Source organism: Macaca fascicularis, chromosome 15 (assembly GCF_037993035.2).
Source record: "Macaca fascicularis isolate 582-1 chromosome 15, T2T-MFA8v1.1".
Classification (NCBI taxonomy): Eukaryota; Metazoa; Chordata; class Mammalia; order Primates; family Cercopithecidae; genus Macaca; species Macaca fascicularis.
The window spans coordinates 87,170,165-87,189,997 of record NC_088389.1 but is presented as its reverse complement, the minus strand read 5'-3'; positions in this window follow the sequence as shown (position 1 = coordinate 87,189,997).

Genomic DNA, 19,833 nt, shown 5'->3' with positions numbered 1-19,833 from the left:
GTGCAAGCCTCCATTCTGGCGGATTCTACAGAAGCGTCTGGTCAAGAGAGGCCCTGGTGTGCTGTGCAGGGCTTACGAGACAGTCGTGTGATCTGTCCCAGTTTCGTTCAAGAGACAGAGTATCCTTTTTGTTTCTCTTTAACATAACCAGTCCGCCACCGCTGGGTTCCAACAGACAGACCCTCTGTGGAGTAGACCACCTGCTTTCCACCTGGAAGATGCCAATGGCCTCTTGTTCTCCCAGTTCTCCCTGCCCTCCCCTTGTGAGAGAAGGATCCTATTTTGTATTACTTCTTATAAACACTGTGAGCAAAACGTTCCATGAACCACCCAGGCGGTTCAGACCACAGGCAGTCTCAGGGACCCTGAAGCAGCAGGCACATGGGTGTAAACACCCAGGGTGAGCCTACCCCATGCCTTCACACCCAGGGTAAGCCTCCCATGACTTCACACCAGCTACCCTGGCAGCCATGTTGCAAGGATGACGAGGGCAGCCTGGGGAGCCCCCCAAATTTCAGCATCAGTGAGCGCTCTGACCTCACTGATGACAGGGTCGCGTAGGTCACTTACACATGTCACATAGAAAATGTTCTCCTGTGACCAAAAATGCAAGCCATCTGACAAACAGTTTCAGGCTATTTTCAGTATCACTATCTTCTCCACCAACTCTGACAATTTTACCATGGTCGCAGTTTTCTTCGTTTTAATGATAATTTTATTATTTAATCATAACAGAAACCTATATGAGAAATATTACCTCAATTTTTGTAGATATTTTTAAAAATATGTAAATTTAATTAATGCATTTAAACTTATATAATTTGAACAAGTTTTAGCTAGGAGCAGACTTCAGAAACTGCAATCTCACCCACTCCATGACACTGCTTTGATAGTACTACCAGAAACAATGCAGGAGATTTCAAGAGAAGAAACAAAGCATATCACATAATGTAGAATTATCAAGAAAAAAGTCATGAGAGGAAGTTGTTTGTTTAGACTGTTAGGCAAAGGAACATTTTAATTACTGGGATGAAGTGTAACAGCTAATGATGGGGAAAGGCGGCTTCACAATAAAGACCTTCCAGTGAAGTCTTCGTTAGGAAATCATGGTTGTCAACAATAGAGGGCTTTTGTTTTTTTTCATTTCTTCGTTTATAATTGTTTAAAATGTAAAATATGTTAATAGAAGTAGAAATTAAAGTATTAATAAATATAATATCAAGTTCTCATATGAAGAAGTATGAAATTTAAGTCTAGGGAACATCATTTTTTGAGACAGGATAAAAGATAAAATACATGCAATTTTGCAAAGAACACATGTTGAAATGATAATTTGGGGAGATAACAGTTCTATTCTAAATACCTATATTCAGTGGTCATATTCATAATTTTTTTTTTTATTTCTGATTATAAACAAGGGCAATAAAGTTCCTGGGAAGAGTATACACAACAATATCTTAAATTAACATTGGCTATCACAAGTGTTTATAAACATTGACAGAAACAAATTAGTTGTTAACTTATTTCATCAAATCTATACTAAACAAATCTATACTAACTAAATTTGTTAATTAATATTTATTTAAAACTGGAATAATTCCAAAGAGGAATTCTTATACCAGGAATACGGGTTTTGTTAGCACCCCAGTTAAACACAACATTTTGAGATAAAAGGACTGTATCTGTCATTACGCTTTCACAGTTATTTGATCTCCCTGTGGAACATGCTCTAAAGTTAATATGCCTTACTGCAAATTTCTCTTTAGACTGTCTCACAGGTTATTTTAAGACAGTGAATAATTTCTTTTATCAGTCAAGAAGTTTTGTCATATCTTACGCACATCTTCATATACGGAAATGTATCAAACCCAATGATATTCAGGCTTCTGAACCCCACTAAAAGTGGCTGTATTTCTCCATTTTCAGCAGTTATGTTGAATTTCCACCTCATTAAAAGATATATTACCATGAAAATACTTTTAATGTGCTAACACAGAAATATTTTTTACAAAATTCAAAAATGCAAACTATAATATAAAGAATAATTTAAAATATACAAAATAATACCATCCAGACATAACACCATGAACAAATTCTCTAGCCTATCAGTATTTGCTCTTGAGGCACAGTTACCATTGTTAAATAGGTAAACCTGCTGCTACTTGTGGTAGAGCACTTCCCACAAGTGGCCATGTGCAAAATGGCTGCCTTGTACATCAAATTGAGTTTACCTACCCTAGTGGCTCTAGGACTCAGATTTGGAAGTGCAGCCTTAGTTTTCAATATTTGTGATCTTAATTTATATGACATTCCTTTCTAAATGAGCAGCCATATAGTCTTGTGCTTGCTTTAATTTGCTTGGAGAATGAATGCCTAATTCACCAAGACACCCTCCCAACATAGATCAAGATCCCTGAATGAGAACTTCATTCACAAGCAGCATGGCTTATGAAACTTGAATTACCAAAACCATGAATTCACGAATTTTAAATTTAGCAGAACATCACATAATTCACTAAAACAAATAAAATTTTGACAGTGTTTTATTTGTATCAATTACATATATTAATTACACTTGCTAATAATGATCTATATGTAACCTGCCTTTTTTCTTAAAAAAGCACATTACCATGTGCTAATTAATATGTCCTACTAGATTTCATCATCTTTAAGAAACGCATAGCAATGTAATATATGCTATTGTCAATCCATTATATAATCTAATTCATTGTATGCCTTAATGCCAATCCATTATATAATTCAATCTATTATATAGCTTAATACTATATTTTATTAGTCCCTATTTCTTTCATTTTATTTTTACTCTCTTAAATAATCCTATGGCAATCTGTTTTTGCAAATGCATTTTCATGCCCTTGTCCAATTATCTTCTCAAATGAATTTCTAGAAATAAAATATGTTTAGGAATATACATATTTTAAATTTTATACACATTTTTGAAGCTGCATGCCTAAAGGGGAGTTTCCATTCACACTACCAGGAGACTGCTCTTTTCCCACATTTCAGTCCACACAAATATTATTAATTTTGTTTTAATTTTTCAACTATGATATGTTAATAAAAACTGTATCCAATTAGTTTTATTTGCACTTGCACAATTCCTATTAAGGCTGAATATCCTTTGTAGGTTTGTCACTTCTCATATTGTTTCATTTTTCTCTTGAATCTGTGCTAATTAATATTTTTCTTTTCCATTGTGAACTATTTATATTTTATCTAATTTATTTGTGTATTAGATATTTTTCTTTTATGCAGAATTAAATATTCTAAATATAATGTGCTTACTAATTCCAGGTCGTTGTGGGACTTTTCATTATATGAATTGTTTTATCAATTTCTAAACCAATATCATACTTTTTAGTTAATAATATTACAATATATTTTTAGATCTTACTGAGCTGTTTTCCTATTGCTCAATTTAAATACCTTCAATTCATTTATTTTTCAAAAAATAGTGTTTCAAAAGAAAATGTTCTAAGAACAAATTATTTTTTATTAATTTAAAACTTTCATTCTGTCATTTAATAGACTTTTAGAGGTCTCTTACAGTTTCTGCCTTTTTTAAAGCTGTTTCTTAATCTTTTTATATATTTATATTTCTGATGTGATAAATTGTTCCAGTTGCATTTACAGCTATTGTGGAATAGAACTATTGATCCTTCTTCACAAATTAATATTTTTCATAAAACATAGGGAATATTTTGATGTCAAATGATTTTTACTTTATTCTGTTAGATATTTGAGACCTCAAATCATGTGATTTGCAAGTAATATTAATATATTTTTCATACGCTTAATAATTGCGTATATCATTTTATTTTCTTTTGGAAATGCAGAGTCTGGCACTAGTGTAATAGTACTTTTTAAGGTTATGGTTTATTCATTACTTTTATTTTTTATAAATATAATATTTTTTTCTAAATATAGTCTAGCACTAGTGAAACAGTGCTAAATAATAATGATGATCTGCACCTTCTTATGTTCCTGGTTTTCATATAAATCATCTTAATATCAACTCTTTAATAACATAACACTTATAGATACAATATTTATGAAACATGTTAAGAATATTTTTCAATTTCTATATTTTAATACATTTTTAAATGAGTAATATATGTTGAAGATGAGATGCTTTTTCAACATGTATGCATTCATCAAATATTTTTGGTGTATGCAAGACAGTGTGCTATCAGTAAGACTACAACTATGAGTTAAAACAAATGAGACTTCCGGAAACCCTATGGAGATTAAATTTGAATTGGAGAAAATATTTAACAGATAGGCTCAGAAACAAATATAAAATTAAAACTTTGATAAGTGTCCCTGAATATAGAGATATTTTTATGAATATGTAGGAGAACCTGACATTATGGTTGGAGTTAGAAATGGAGATGGCTATTCAGTAAAGTTATCCTAAGAAAAGAAATGTGACCGTTGTTCTCTGACTATAGGATTTCTGTAAATTTATTACTTAATATAGAGAATGAATCACAACAGTTCAGGTAGACAACCCAACAGGTACATAGTTTCCTGACCAGAGAAAGCATGAAACATGTGTGGAATGAAAAGAAAGCCTGTATGTCTAGAAGACTGAAAGCCACAAGAAGCAAGATGCAAGATGAGGCTGAGAGAGGTCATTAGGATAAGATCATAAAGACAAATGTCAGAGGAGTTGTGTGGAACTGAGGGCAAGTGGGGAAGTTGTCTAGTGGATCAACTTGTGTTATATTGAATGTAAAAATATAAAGGTTGTGTGAATTGAATGGAGGCTAGTGGAGATACAAACCTGAACGAATTCAAGAAATAAAATAAATTAAACGCAGTGAAGGACTTACAGGAGAAGAAAAAGAAAAGGATCATTTCTAAGTTTGAGCACTGGTGAATGAGAACGTTGATGATGTCATTCCCTAAGTAAACAAACACTTGACAAAGAACATGGAGGGAAAATTGTGATTTAAATGTTAATCTTTGTGAGATTGAAATTTTTTAAATAAATCAGTATTGATTTGTGAAATAATTATGGAAACCATGCAGGAGTTTTAGGGAGAAGGCTAGCAGTTGATTAATTTTGATTTTTTCATAAGAAACAAAATGGTATAAATATGATACCCTAATGTAGAATACAGTATAGAATGAATAGAAAATAAAGACTAGGATGCAACATTGAGGAATTCTAGCTTTTGAAGTCCAAATGGGGGAAGATTAATCAGACTAATAAAGAATTGCTTAATGTGCAAAGTAAACCAAAAGAAAATGGAATTTCAGAAACCATGTATGTAGAATGTTTGATGAGAAATAGTTGAGTAATGAAGCTCATTGCCTATTTTCTAGTAATATAAATGTATCTAGCAAATAATATTAATAGACTATATTGATCTTCAAATTATTTGCATAAACTACATTTGGTGGCAATATATTATTCTTTCAATATGCTACTTAATTATATTCCAGTAATGTGGTGGTAATTTTTACTTTTGATGTGTGTAAATAGATAGCAATCAATATTTATGTAACAAAATATAATATTGATGGATAAGACAAAATATACTTTCTTTAACTTTTCTCTTAGCTTTGTGGTTTGGTCATTATTATATATATATTTATATAATCAAACTTACACATTTAAATTATCTTGTAACAATATTCACAAAACAAAAGCAATGAAAACAAAAGTAGGATACTTCTTTAAGTAAAACTTAATGACATTTTTGTGTCTGCAGAAAAATTTAAACACATCTAGAACCCCTTATTTAGAATTTCAGAAAATGAAATGACAGTCATGAAACGAGTTACGAGCAAACACCAGAGCCACTTATAACACAATCTTTTATACAAATTAATATCATGTGTCTATCAACATATTATTTCTGCAAATTTACATATACCTCTATAGAAAGAAATTAATGTTAGTGTGATGTTTCTCTTATGTCATTAAAAAAATTTAACTTCTCTTTTTGAAATGAATCCAGAATTTTAAGAAGACCACCACCAGATATATAGGAAGTTAGATTTTGCATTGTCATTTGTTTGCTTTGGTTGTGCTGTGGGATGTACCTAGTCTCAGGGTCATAGATCAATTGGATGATGGATGAGGCCCTCTTTCTTCTGGACCTGAGCATAGTGTTGCTTAGCCACAGTCATCAAGCTTCCTCAATAACTGTTCAATCTGCTATTTGTTAGACTTGATTTTTATTACAAATTAGTTGATTGTCTTGAATTTTCATAGCCAAGCACACAACTTGGGGATCTTGATAATAGCCATCGGTCAGTTCATTTATATTTGGTTTTTAAAAGCAAATATTATCAATGATCATTCTAAATATAAGTAGCCTAGATACACCAATTAAAAAATACAAATTTTCTGATCAAAAAACATGATTCAACTCTATGTTGTGTGTAAAAAAATCTGCTTTTTATATAAAGACACATATACCTAAAAGGTAAGTATATGAAGAAAGGTATACCATGCTAATACAATGAAAATGAAAACTGAAATAAGTGTATTAATTTCAGACATAGCTGACTTTAGAGGAAAAAAAATTATCAGAGATGAAAAGGCATTACATAAAGGAGTCAATTCTCAGTTGCTCTGCTACTTTCTCTCTGTGTGAGCTGATGTTACTTTAATCTTTGAAGTTACTATTCTTTGGATGGGGCTTTTTGATTTTATATTATTTCATGCTTTTCTGGGTTTGTCTGTGGCATAAGTCAAGATTAGTCAAATGGCTTTGTTTCTGGATGATTTTAATGGGCCAGAACTGAGCTCAGCACTCCTGAGCTTCATGTTCTAACCCTGAGAGGCTAGAACCAGGCCCACAGCATTTTTCTCCGGCCCCTCAAGGTTAAGCATCTACTGTGCTAAAGGGTCAGAGGTGTTCCCAGTCCATTGGCAACAACACTCTAATGAGAGGTGACAGCAAAATCACTTCAGGAAGGAAGTAGGTGGCATTGGTTCCTGCGTGTGCCCATGTGCCAGTAGTGCAAGTTGGCAGTGGATCCTGTGCAGGCCAGCAAAGCAGAATATGGACGCTGTGAATGAGTGAATGGCAGCGGGGGAGGGTTGCAAGTGGTTCTTGTCAGTAGGCACCTACCTGTAGAAGCTGTTTAACTGTTATGTGGGGTCTCCTGGTGAAAGAGCTATGGCACTGGACAATGGCATGTACCTTGGCTTGTCACCTGAGGCTCCACTGCAAGTGGGTACAGCAAGGCAGGGACCCTGGGATAGGCTGGAAGGCCAGGGGGTGCTCATATCAGTCTAGGCCCATTTCACAGGCAAAATAGTCTAGCTGTGTTCAAGTCTAGCAGCTAACAAAGGCTAAAGCTACCTAGAGAATCATGGCAAGTCTTGAAGGATGGGCTCCCATGGTCATGTTCTACTGCAGCCATTCCTGTGCCAAACCTTCTGGGCTCCATACAGACTGGAATTCTGTCTCTGTCAACTCTCTAGGCAGATCGCTCTCCAAAGTTCTAATGTCCATGCGGGCCATGGGGTCTCCTACAGTTAGGATTGTGGAATTCTGTGGTGAGTGTGGGCCACTTTACACCTATTTCACTCACTTTTTCCCCAGAAGCTACTTGGGGCCAGAAATGAGTCCTGGTGCTTGAAAACCCCCATGCAGTATTCCCAGCTTCCTTGCCTTTCTGCCTGGGGTCTATATACTTCCTCCTTCCACTCTAAATGCCTCTTTCTGAACATCTCTTCAGAGTGTGCTTGTCTATTTAATGGTCTGACCTGTCTTGGAGGGAGAATCTCTTCCTAGCTGTGTCTAGTTGACCATCTTGGCTCCCTCCTCTCAATTGATTTTTTAGCAAAGACCAATCACCACACCCACAAAAATAAGTAGATAAGGTGAAGAATATATGAAATAGTTTTATTGAATGTTTCTACATTGTATATATAGATCAAAATATAATATTGTACAGGACAAATATGCACAATATTTTGTCAATAAAAATAAGTTAATTTTAAAAAGATCATAGGCATTAATATGAAAAAATGGTTACTCTTTTTAATAAATGGTTCTGTAATAATTGGATAACCACATACAAAAAAAAAAAATCGGGATATAGGCCTTTCATCAAAAACCAAAAAACACAAAAACTCAAAATGTGTCATAATCCTAAATGTAAGATGTGAAACTACAAACTCCAATAAGCTAACATAAGAGACCCTCTAGATGACCTTGAGTTTGATGATGGCTGTTTAGGTACAACACCAAAGTTACAATCTGCAATGGTAATAATTGAAAGGCTGTACTTCATTGAAATTAAGAACTTCTACTCTGCAAAAGCAAATGTCAAGAGGGTTGATAAACTGGCCACAGAATGGAAGAAAATATTTGCAAAAGATACATGTAATAAAAGACTTTCATCCAGAATATACAAATAATTTTTCAAGCTCAACAATAAGGAAATAACCAACCCAATTTAAAAAATGGGCAAAAAATCTATATAGATATCTCAAAGAAGACATATGCCTGGCCAATATGCATATGAAGAGGTAATTACATCATATGACATTAGGGAATATCAAATTAAGACAACAATCTGACCTAGTGTTAGATCAGTAGGGTAACTATAATTTACAATTATCTATTGTATATTTCCAGACAGAAGAAGGCCGGGCATGTTGGCTCATGCCTGTAATCCCAGCACTTTGGGAGGCCAAAGCAGGCAGATTATCTGAGGTCAGGAGTCTGAGACCAGCCTGACCAACCTGGTAAAACCCCGTCTCTATTAAAAATACAAAAATTAGCTAGGTGTGGTGGCAGACATCTGTAATCCCAGCTGGGAGGTTGATGCATGAGATCACTTACACACTCAAGGCAGAGGTTGCAGTGAGTCAAGATCGTGCCATTGCATTCCAGCCTGAGTGACAGAGTGAGAGTCCGTCTCAAAAGAAAAAAGAAAGAAAGAAAATAAGATAAATATTTAAGGTGATGGATATATGAATTTTACTGATTATTTATAAATTATATGAATGTATTAAATTATCACATATACTCCCAAAATATGTACATCTATTATGCATTTTTTAATATTAAGAAGAGGATTTGTTATCACCACACATCTATTAGAAATAGATACCATTGCATACCTTTTAGAATCGAATACTCCTACACACCTATTTGAGGAAAATCCCGAATAATACCCAAAGCTGGCAAGGATGTGGAGCAACATGAACTCTCATTCACTGCTGTTGCGAATATAAAATAATTTTGGAAGATATTTTGGCAGTTACTTACTAAGCTAAAGAGCATTTTATCATATCACCCAGCAGTTTTTCTCCTGGTATTTACACAAATCAGCTGAAAAGTTATGTCCACATAAAAACCGGCACATAGATGTTTGTAATAACTTTATTGATAATTACGAAAACTTGGTCAGGTGTGGAGGCTCACACCTGTAATCCCAACATTTTGGGAGGCCAAGGTGGGTGGATAACTTGAGGTCAGGAGTTCAAGACCAGCCTGGCCAATATGGTGAAACCTTGTCTTTACTAAAAATACAAAAATTAGCCAGGTGTGGTGGCACACACCTGTTGTCTCAGCTACTCAGGAGGCTGAAGCCAGAGAATCACTTAAACCTTGGAGGCAGAGGTTGCAGTGAGCTGAGATTTCGCCACTTCATTCTAGCCTGGGAGACAGAGCCAGACTCTGTCTGAAAAAGAAAAACAAACAAACAAACAAAAAAAGTCAACATTGCCAAAATTGGGAGTAACCATAACCAAGATGTCCTTGGTAAATAACCACAACCAAGATGTGAGTTGATAAATAAATTGTTACATCAGTTGCATGAAATATTATTCAACACTCTAAAGAAATGAGCTTTCAAGTCATGAAAAGACACAAAGAAAACTGAAATGCATATTATTAAGTGAAAGGAACTAATCTGAAAAGGTGAACACTGTATGATTCCTTATATGACTTTCTGGAAAAGGCAACACCATGGAGAGAGGAGAAAGATCAGTACTTACCAAAAGTTAAGGTGAAAGAGGCGTAAATAGGCAGAGAAGAGAGAATTTTTAGGGCAGTGAAACTGTTCTGTAAACTGTAATAGTGGATACATGTCAGTATACATTTGACCTGACCCAAGGAATGAACAACACCAAGAATGAATCCTAATGTAAAAAGAGGGAACTTAAAGACTTTAGGTGATAGTGATGTGTCAATGTATGATCATGGATTCTAACTAATGTACCACTCTCATGAGGAATGTTGACAGGTGGGCATGTTGATATACATGTGTATGGAAAGGGGTAAATGGAGCTCTGTTTCTTCCACTCAACTTTTCTGTGAACCTAAACCTGCTCTAAGAAATAAATGTATTTTTAGAAAAGGGAGGTATTATTAAAATGTAATGAATAACATTTAAATATTCATATATATTTAATATAATTAATGGTAAATCCATTTAATGGTAACTAACAGAAAATAATTATTAGCATTACTATAAACTGAAAATCAATTATTGAAATAAGCAATTGAGACATGCTTTCCATGTAGTTTCCCAGTTTTTTTTTATACCTACACTTTGAAAAACTAAAAGGTTAAATGATTGAATATATTTTTCTTAGGAAATGGTATATAACTATTCCTCTCACCTTTTTCAGATAAAATAAGTTAAACCAGAGTATTGCCTAATATCCAAATAAATTATATATTGATCTATATGGAAAAGTTTCTTCCTTACTTTACTCCAGAGATGGTAATATTCTCACAGTAATGACCAAGTTCTCCTTTCAAGGAGGTAATCTTAGCATATTTGGTAGATCAACATTGTAAGCATGCCAGTTCAAACGAGATGACTTTGTAGATCACATTTCTTTGAGTAAATGAAAGTTGTCTAAAATACAAGTTTCACAAAATGAGGAGATCTGAATGACATAAAATTATTCTTGATATATTTTAACTATTTCATTTTTCCTTTCTCAATACCTAAAAAAATTTTAAGGCAATGTTTTGTATGACAAACATTAAAAAATATTCACAGTGAACATACTTTAGTTGATGCTAAAGTATGAAGTATTCAGAGTTCTTATTTTCAGAATTAAAATGTTCTTGACGAAAGAAAACTTTACAGAATTGGAGGATGTGTCACATTGGTGCTTATTATAGTGTTTTCTTTAATTTATGTAAATATCTTGCCCTTCTAATCAACCCTTTAATGCAATAAAAATGTATCTAAATGCATAAAGCTTCTTCATTCAAATATTTACTCACCTTACTGTACCATATGTGTGGTTAGGAAATGTGATGGTCTTTTTAATCCCAAAACCTCCTTAAAAAGATAGCAATATCAAAGTATCTGGCAAAAATGTCTGATTCCAAGGAAGGAACAAACATTAGGCAAAAATATAGGCTTAGGTTTAATTATAGAGCAGAAGGTAACATGCTGGTTTTAGGTATCTGGAGCAGAACTATTCCAATAGATGTTCTCTTTAGTCTGTGATGGCATTTTTGCTATGAACTCGCTGATTTATACTTAAAAACAACACAGCAGTAGCATGGGCAATGAGTACTGTTAATAATAACATATTGCATAATTGAAAATTGTTAAGAGATATTTTAAGTCTTCTCAACACACAAAAAAACAAGGTAATGTACATGTTAAATAGCTTGATTTTGTTATTCCACAATGTGTATATATATTAAAACACCATGTGGTACACGATGAATGTATATAATTTTTCTTGGCAATTAAAAATTAATCTTAAATTTAAATAAATACATAAATACATATAATATACCAAAAAATAACACTTCCATGTTCCCTACAAAATCTAGAAAGATTTCTCTGGAAAATTTCATAGTAGTTTCTCAGCAGCAAACAGAATCATTTGCCTATACTTATTGTGAAATGAACAGAAAAAATTAACTGACCATATTTATAATAGATAAAAGCTCTAAGGAGTTGAGTAATTATCTTGAAAATCAGTTTGATCTTGGAATTAATAAAGAGTCTGAGGATTATGAATCATGCTGCTATAAAGACACATGCACACGTATGTTTATTGCGGCACTATTCACAATAGCGAAGACTTGGAATCAACCCAAATGTCCATCAGTGACAGACTGGATTAAGAAAATGCGGCACATATACACCATGGAATACTATGCAGCCATAAAAAAGGATGAGTTTGAGTCCTTTGTAGGGATATGGATGCAGCTGGAAACCATCATTCTCAGCAAACTATCGCAAGAACAGAAAACCAAACACCGCATGTTCTCACTCATAGGTGGGAACTGAACAATGAGATCACTTGGACTTGGAAAGGAGAACATCACACACCGGGGCCTATCATGGGGAGGGGGGAGGAAGGAGGGATTGCATTGGGAGTTATACCTGATGTAAATGACGAGTTGATGGGTGCTGACGAGTTGATGGGTGCAGCACACCAACATGGCACAAGTATACATAGGTAACAGACCTGCACATTATGCACATGTACCCTAGAACTTAAAGTATAATTAAAAAAAAAAGAAATAAAAAAAGAAAAAAATAAAAAAAATAAAGAGTCTGAGAGATCTTCATTATTTTTATAAAATATCATGACCTGTGCTAAATTTTAGGGTAGTTAAGAAAATAGGACTCAGGGTCACAAAGAAACCTGATTTGAATCCTGACTTAAGCCTTGTAAGCTATAGGCAAGTAATTAATTTGAGTCTCCTTGGACTTTCTGTTTCTGAGTCTCATTTTTCTAATTTATAAAATAGATATAACAAATGAGGATATACCTACCCCATAAGGATATAGTGAATATATAGAATATTAATTGAGATATTCCCTGCAACCTACCTAACAGAGTAACTGGCAAATAGTGAGTGCTCAATAAATGTTTATTAAAAATAACTTGAGGAATCATGAAACAACAGAAACAAAAATAATATTTCCTAACAGTCTCCTCCTTCTTTGAGACTTCTAGTCTGAGACAAACTTTAGGCTATTAAGGAATTTGAAATACAGCTTCTGGCAAGATTAGATCCACCAGTCTTTCTTCACTTTGAATCAATTCTATTAAAGAAATTATATTTTCAAAGAACTCCAGCAGGTTGCAGGTATTTCACATTTACAACGTATGTTCTAACTTATTTTCATCCTCTACAATAAAAAAGCTGGTATGTTCAACCATATATTTCAAATAAGTTACCCGCATTACTGGCAACATTAGCATAAATATTTCTTTTAAAAAATTATCTTTTTAATTGACACATAATAATTATATATATATGTACAATTTGATGTTATGATACATGAATAAATTTTGGAATGCTTGAATCAGGCTAACATACCATTGCCTCTGATACTTTTCATTTCTTTGTGGTGAGAACATTTAAATCTACACTTTTAGTCATCATGCTACACAATCTATCGTTAGAACTTATTCCTTTTGTCTAATTCAAATGTACCATTTTATTAATATTACCCCTTTCCCCATCCACAAGGTGTATTGAATCTGTGAATAATATTAAACAATATCAAAAGTACCTCTTTCAATGATAATGAGTCTTGTAATCCACTAATGTGATATACTTCCTCTTATATCTAGGCTTTTAAAAATCACTTTCATTGTATTTTTTAAATTGAAAAGTAAAAGTTATATATATTTATGGTGTATAACATGACATATTTATACGTTATGGAAGGACTAAGTCAAGCTAATTAACATATGGATTATCTTACATAGTTTTGGTAGATAAACACTAAAAATCTACTGTCAGAAACTTGTAAGTATAAAATATCTTCTTATTAACCATAGTCATCACATTATACAATAGATCTCATAAACTTATTTCTTTCTAACTGAAAGTTTGTACCCTTATACAAACTTCTTCCTGACACGACAACCCCTCAGCTCCTGATAACTACTATTCTGCACTCTGCTTCTTTAAGTTTGTCTTTTTTAGATTCCACATAAAAGTGATATCATGAAGTATTTTTTTTCTTTTTGTATCTGGCTTATGTCACTTAACATAATGTCATTCAGCATCATTCATGTTATCACCAATGACAGGATTTTCTTTTATTTTTAAAGACTGGTATTCCATTGTACAAATATACCAGATTTTCCTTGTCCATTCACTACTGATTGTTGAATATATAAGTAAATTTTTTATCTTGGCTATTGTGAGTAATTCTGCAATAAACATGTGAGTGCAGACATCCCTTTCATGTTTTGTTTTATTTGAATGTATACATAGCAGTGGGATTACTGGATCATACGGTAGTTCTATTTTTAACTTTTTGAGGAATCCCCATATTGCTTTCCACAATGGCTGCATTAATTTACATTCCCACAAAGAGAGTATAAGAATTTCCTTTTCTCCATGTCCTGGCTAATACTTGTTGTCTTTGTCTTTTTAATAATAGCCATATTAGCAGATATGATATCTTATTGTGGATTTTATTTGCATTTCTCCGATGATGAGCAATGTTGAGTACTTTTTCATACACCTGTTGGACATTTGTATGTAGTTTTTTTCTGAGAAATATCTATTCACGTCCTTTGCTCATTTTTAGTATGGTTGTTTTCTTGTTATTCAGTAGTTTGAGTTTCTTATATATATTGGCTATTATTCTCTTAGCAGATATATGATTTATAAATATTTTCTACCAATCTCTAGGTTCTCTCTTCACTCTATTATTTTTTTCTTTGTGGCAACAGGAGATTTTAAGTTTGATTTCATTACATTTGCCTGTGCTTTCTTTTCTTGCTGGTGCTTTTAGAGTAATATCCAAGAAAGTATTGCCATTACTGGTGGTGTGAAATTTACTCTCATGTTTTCTTCTAGTGGTTTTACATTGTCAGGTCTTACACTTACATCTTTAATATATTTTGAGGGTTTTTTTGTGTGTAAGGCAAAAGATAAGGGTTCAACCTCATATTTTTGCAGGAGAATATCCAGTTTTGCAAGCAGCACTTATTGAAGAGACTTTGTTTTTCCTATTGTGTGTTCTTGGTACCTTTGTAAAAAATCAACTTAATGTAAATTCATGGATGTGTTTCTGGGCTCTGTATCCCATTTTATTGGTTGACGTGTCTATTTTTATGCCAGTGTCATGTTGTTTTAATTATTGCAGCTTTGCATTATATTTTGAAATTAGGTAGTATGGTGCCTTCAGTTTTGTTTTTATTTAAGATTGCCGTGGCTATTCCATGTTGATTTCAGAATAGTTTAAGTTTCCTCTTTCTCTAATAAATGACATTGGAATTTTGATAGAAATTACACTAAATCTGTAGATCACTTTGAGAACTAAGGACATTTAAACATTAATTCTTCCACTCCACTAATATAAGAAATCTTTCTCTGTATTTGTGTCATCTAAAATTTCTTTCATCAGTGTTTTATAATAGTTTTTGGTGTACAGGTCTTTCATTTCTTTGTTTAAATTACTCCTAGATATTTTATTTTTTGACATGACTGTAAATGTGATTACTTTCTTAATTTCTTTTTCAAATACTTTACTCTTAGATATAATGCTGGGTTTTTTTGTTTCTGTTTTTTTGTTTGTTTGTTTGTTTGAGAAAGAGTCTTGCTCTGTCACCCAGGCTGGAGTGCAGTGGCGTGATCTCAGCCTCTGCAGCCTCTGCCTCCCACATTCAAGAGGTTCTCCTGCCTCAGCCTCCGAAGTAGCTGGGATTACAGGCAGGTACCACCACATCCTGCTAATTTTTGTATTTTTCATAGAGACAGGGTTTCACCATTTTGGCCAGGATGGTCTCCAACTCCTGATCTCAAGTGATTCTCCCACTCACCTTTGCCTCCCAAAGTGCTGAGATTACAGGCATCCACTGTGCCTGGCCAATACTGATTTTTTTAATGTTGATTTTTGTATCCTGCAATTTTACTGAGCTTGATAACTGAAGGTGTTAATCAGACCAATAGTTTTTTTGTGGAGTCTTTAGGGTGTTTTTTTGCATTTAAGATTACATTGTGAATAAGGAGAAATCGTTTATCTTTTTTGTCTATTTTGATAACTTTTATTTTTTTTCTTACCTAATTACTCAGGCTAAGACTTCCAGGACTACATTGAATTGAACTGCTGAGAGTGTGCATTCTTGTCTTTCTCCTAATCTTAAAATGAACAGGCTTCAACTTACACTTTTGAGTATGATGTTAGCTGGAAGCTTGCCATATATGTCTTTATTTTGTTGAGAAACAGTTTATCAATACTTAATTTGTTGAGTGTTTTTATTGTAAAAGGAGGATACATTTTGTCAAAAGCTTTTTATGTACTTATTAAGATGATTATATGTCTTTTGGCCTTTATTCTGTTAATATGGTGAATTATATTTATTGATTTGCATATATTGAAACATACCTTTATCCCAGGAATAAATCCCACTTGATTATGGTGAGTGACCCTCTTACTTTACTGTTAAATATGCATTGGTAGTATTTTATTAAAGATTTTTGCAAATATGTTCATCAAGGATATGGTTGTAATTTTTATTTCTTGTAGTGCCTTTGTCTGGCTTCAGCATCAGGATAATGCTGGCTTCATAAAATGAGTTTGGAAGTAATAATCCCTTTTCTTCAATTTTTTGGAAGAGTTTGAAAAGGATTGATGTTAGCTTTTTAAATGTTTGGAAAATGCAACTCTGAAACCATCTGGTCCTGGCTTTACAAGGACCAGAGTATATTTGATGGGAGACTTTATTTTTAATTTGATCTCCTTACTCAGTATTATCTGCTCAGATTTTTTATTTAATTATGATTCAGTCTTAGTATGTTACATGAGTCTCTAAATTTATCTGTTTTCTCTAAGTTATTCAATTTTTGGACACATAGTTCTTCACAGTATTCTTTTGTAATCCCTTGTACTTTTGTGGTACCAGTAGTAATGTCTCTTCCTATATTTCTGATTTTATTGATTTGAGTCCTCGCTTTCTCTCTCTTTTAAGCTAGTCTACTAAAGAATATGTCAATTTTGTTTAAGCTTTTCTAAAAAACAACTCTTAGTTACATTTCTATTGTTTTTATAGTCTGTTTTATTTATTTCTGTTCTGGTTGTTTTTATTTTCTTCCTTCTACTGACTTTGGCTTAGTTTTTTTTTGTTTGTTTGTTTGTTTGTTTGTTTGTTTTTCTAGTTCCTTGAGATGTAATATTAGGCTGTTTATTTAAGATCTTTCTTTTTTTATATACAGATACTTAATGCTATAGACTTCCCTCTTAGAACTACTTTTACTGCATCCCATAAGTTTTGGTATGTTGTTTTTCCGTTTTTATTTGTCTCAAGATATTTTTAAATTTTACTTTAATTTATTCTTTGTTGTAATTATTGTTCAAGAGCATATTAATAGTTTAATTTCTACATATTCATAAATTTTCTATGATTTATTCTATTATTGAGTTCTTGTTTCATATCATTGTGATTAGGAAAGATATTTGATATTATTTCAATCATTCTAATTTTTTAAGGCTTATGTCCTAACATATAATCTATTTTGAAGAATGCCTATGTGTATTTGAGAAAAATGTGTATTCTTTTGCTATTGAATTGAATGTTCCTGATATTTTAAAGTATTAAATGTTGTGTTTGCCCAAACTACGTTTCCATTTCTGGTGTCTCCCCAGAAGTTTAGGATATATCAAATTCTATCAGTACCCTGAGACAGATATGGATGCAGCTGGAAAGGTTGAGATGTTAACGGAATGTTCCACTTTATTTTATCCTCAGGATGAAACTGAGAGGGAGTTTACCTCCCACTGTCTATGGACTAAACTGTGAAAAGAATCTGTGGCAAATGCCAGCACATTCATTCAGACTGCACCCTGTGATACTGGGTGGGTAGCTGCTGGAAATGGACCCTTATTATGTCCTTTTTTGTCATGATATTGGGGAATAAAGCTCCTGGAAGTGCTTGTGCACTCATACACAACTACTACTATGTTCTGTGGTCGAGGGAGAGTTCTGTATGCCTAATCCCTTCTCCTCGCAGACATAAGTGCTATTAAGAGCCAATTCATGAGGAACCATAAACTTAAGGTGCTGTGAGTTCCAAAATGAACACAAAGTTATTTTATCTGACCTATAAATTAATGGAAAAATAAAAATGAAGATAAAAATCACCTCAAATGAGAATCATAAAAGCAGACATACATATAGAAAAAACTAAATATTAATAGAAAATAGCTTATTATGAGTAAGATGGTTTGCATGCTCACCTAAAATTTTGATTTGTCTTAGTATAGACAATCATTTATATAACCAGCAGTTTTCTACAATTTGAAGAGTTGCTAAATAGCTCAAAGTAAATAAAAAATGCAGACTTCTATAAAATCCCATAAGGAAGGAAAAGGAAGTGTGCACTAGGCAACATTTAGCACTCTATTTCAAACACTTTCATATTTTTTTCTGAAAGAATTTAGAAGCAGGATGACTTGAGTAAGTTAAAGAATATTATATTAATTATATTGCATTTTCACAATTATTCACGTTACACAGAGGAAAAAGTGGAAAAATGAGATTAATATTGAGTGACCACAATGTATAGGCTCTTTGCCAATCTGTTTAAGTATTCTATTTTACTTTAATTTTTTAAACAACTTTTTGGTGGGTATCTTTGTAGTTGAATTGCGCTGTCTCCCATACCAAAAACAATATGTATTGAAGTCCTAACCCCTAATACCTATAAATTTTATCTTATTTGGAAATAGGCTTTTTGCAGATGTAGTTAAGACATGAGTTATGATGAGGTCATTTGGGAGTAGGGTGGACTCTTATCAAAAATATAATACATGGAGACAGAGACACAGAGGAGCACCGTGTGATGATGGAAGTAGTGATGGAAATGCAATAAGTACAGGCCAAGGAACTCTGAATTTTACCAGGTCACCAAAAGCTAAGAGAAGGGCGTTCAACGGATTATCCCATAACACTTTTAGAAAGGGCATGGCCCTGCCAACACCTTCACTTTGGACATGTGGCGTCCAAAACTGTGAGAGAGTAAATCTTTGTTGCCTTAAGCCATCCACTTTGTGCTAATTTGTTAAAGCAGCCCTACAAAATAAATACAATATCTTATACATAGTTTATAATTTAGGATAAACATACCAAAAACAACAAAGTAATTTGGCAAACTGCACAGATTTTACGTGTCAGAGTAGAAAATTGTCTTGGGTATATTCAATCCAGATTTCACTTTTCATTCATGATGCCCTGAAACAGTTTTTCATTGAGAAAAGTTTTTGGTGGTATCAGTATTTTAATTTTCATTAAATAATAATTTTTTTTTTTTTTTTAGTAAATCATGATTATTGATGAAACTTTTCCAAACAGCTGATAATTATATTTCATTATAAAAAACCACATTACTGCTTTTTATTTTCTTTTATTGTATAACATAAGAAAAGCCCCACTTAATTTGGGCTATATTTTGTTTTTGATATAATTTTGAATAAATGGAAAACAACCAAAATGAAAAAAAAAATTTTAAGTCCTGGAATTATGATTGGGCATATCTCATATTTATTTACTTTTGCTTCTTCTTATAATGTGATAACAATTTATCTGATAAGCCAAAGTCATGATACATTACTATTGAGAAAATGAGACATAAATGTAGTTATAAAGTTTAAGTGATTTTTAGTGTTTTAGAGATTTGCTATGGTAAGACGTTTTCAATGTCTCATCTGTGAGCTTTGGTTTTATAGTTCAAATAGGGAACTGAACAGAAATATAAATTTTTGTTTCAGGCTTGTGAAAACTAGTCATAAAAGTGATCACAAATGAAACATTAAAATATTAAAACCATACATAGTTTCACCGACCAGACATATTTTGGCATATTTTGGAACATAAAGTTT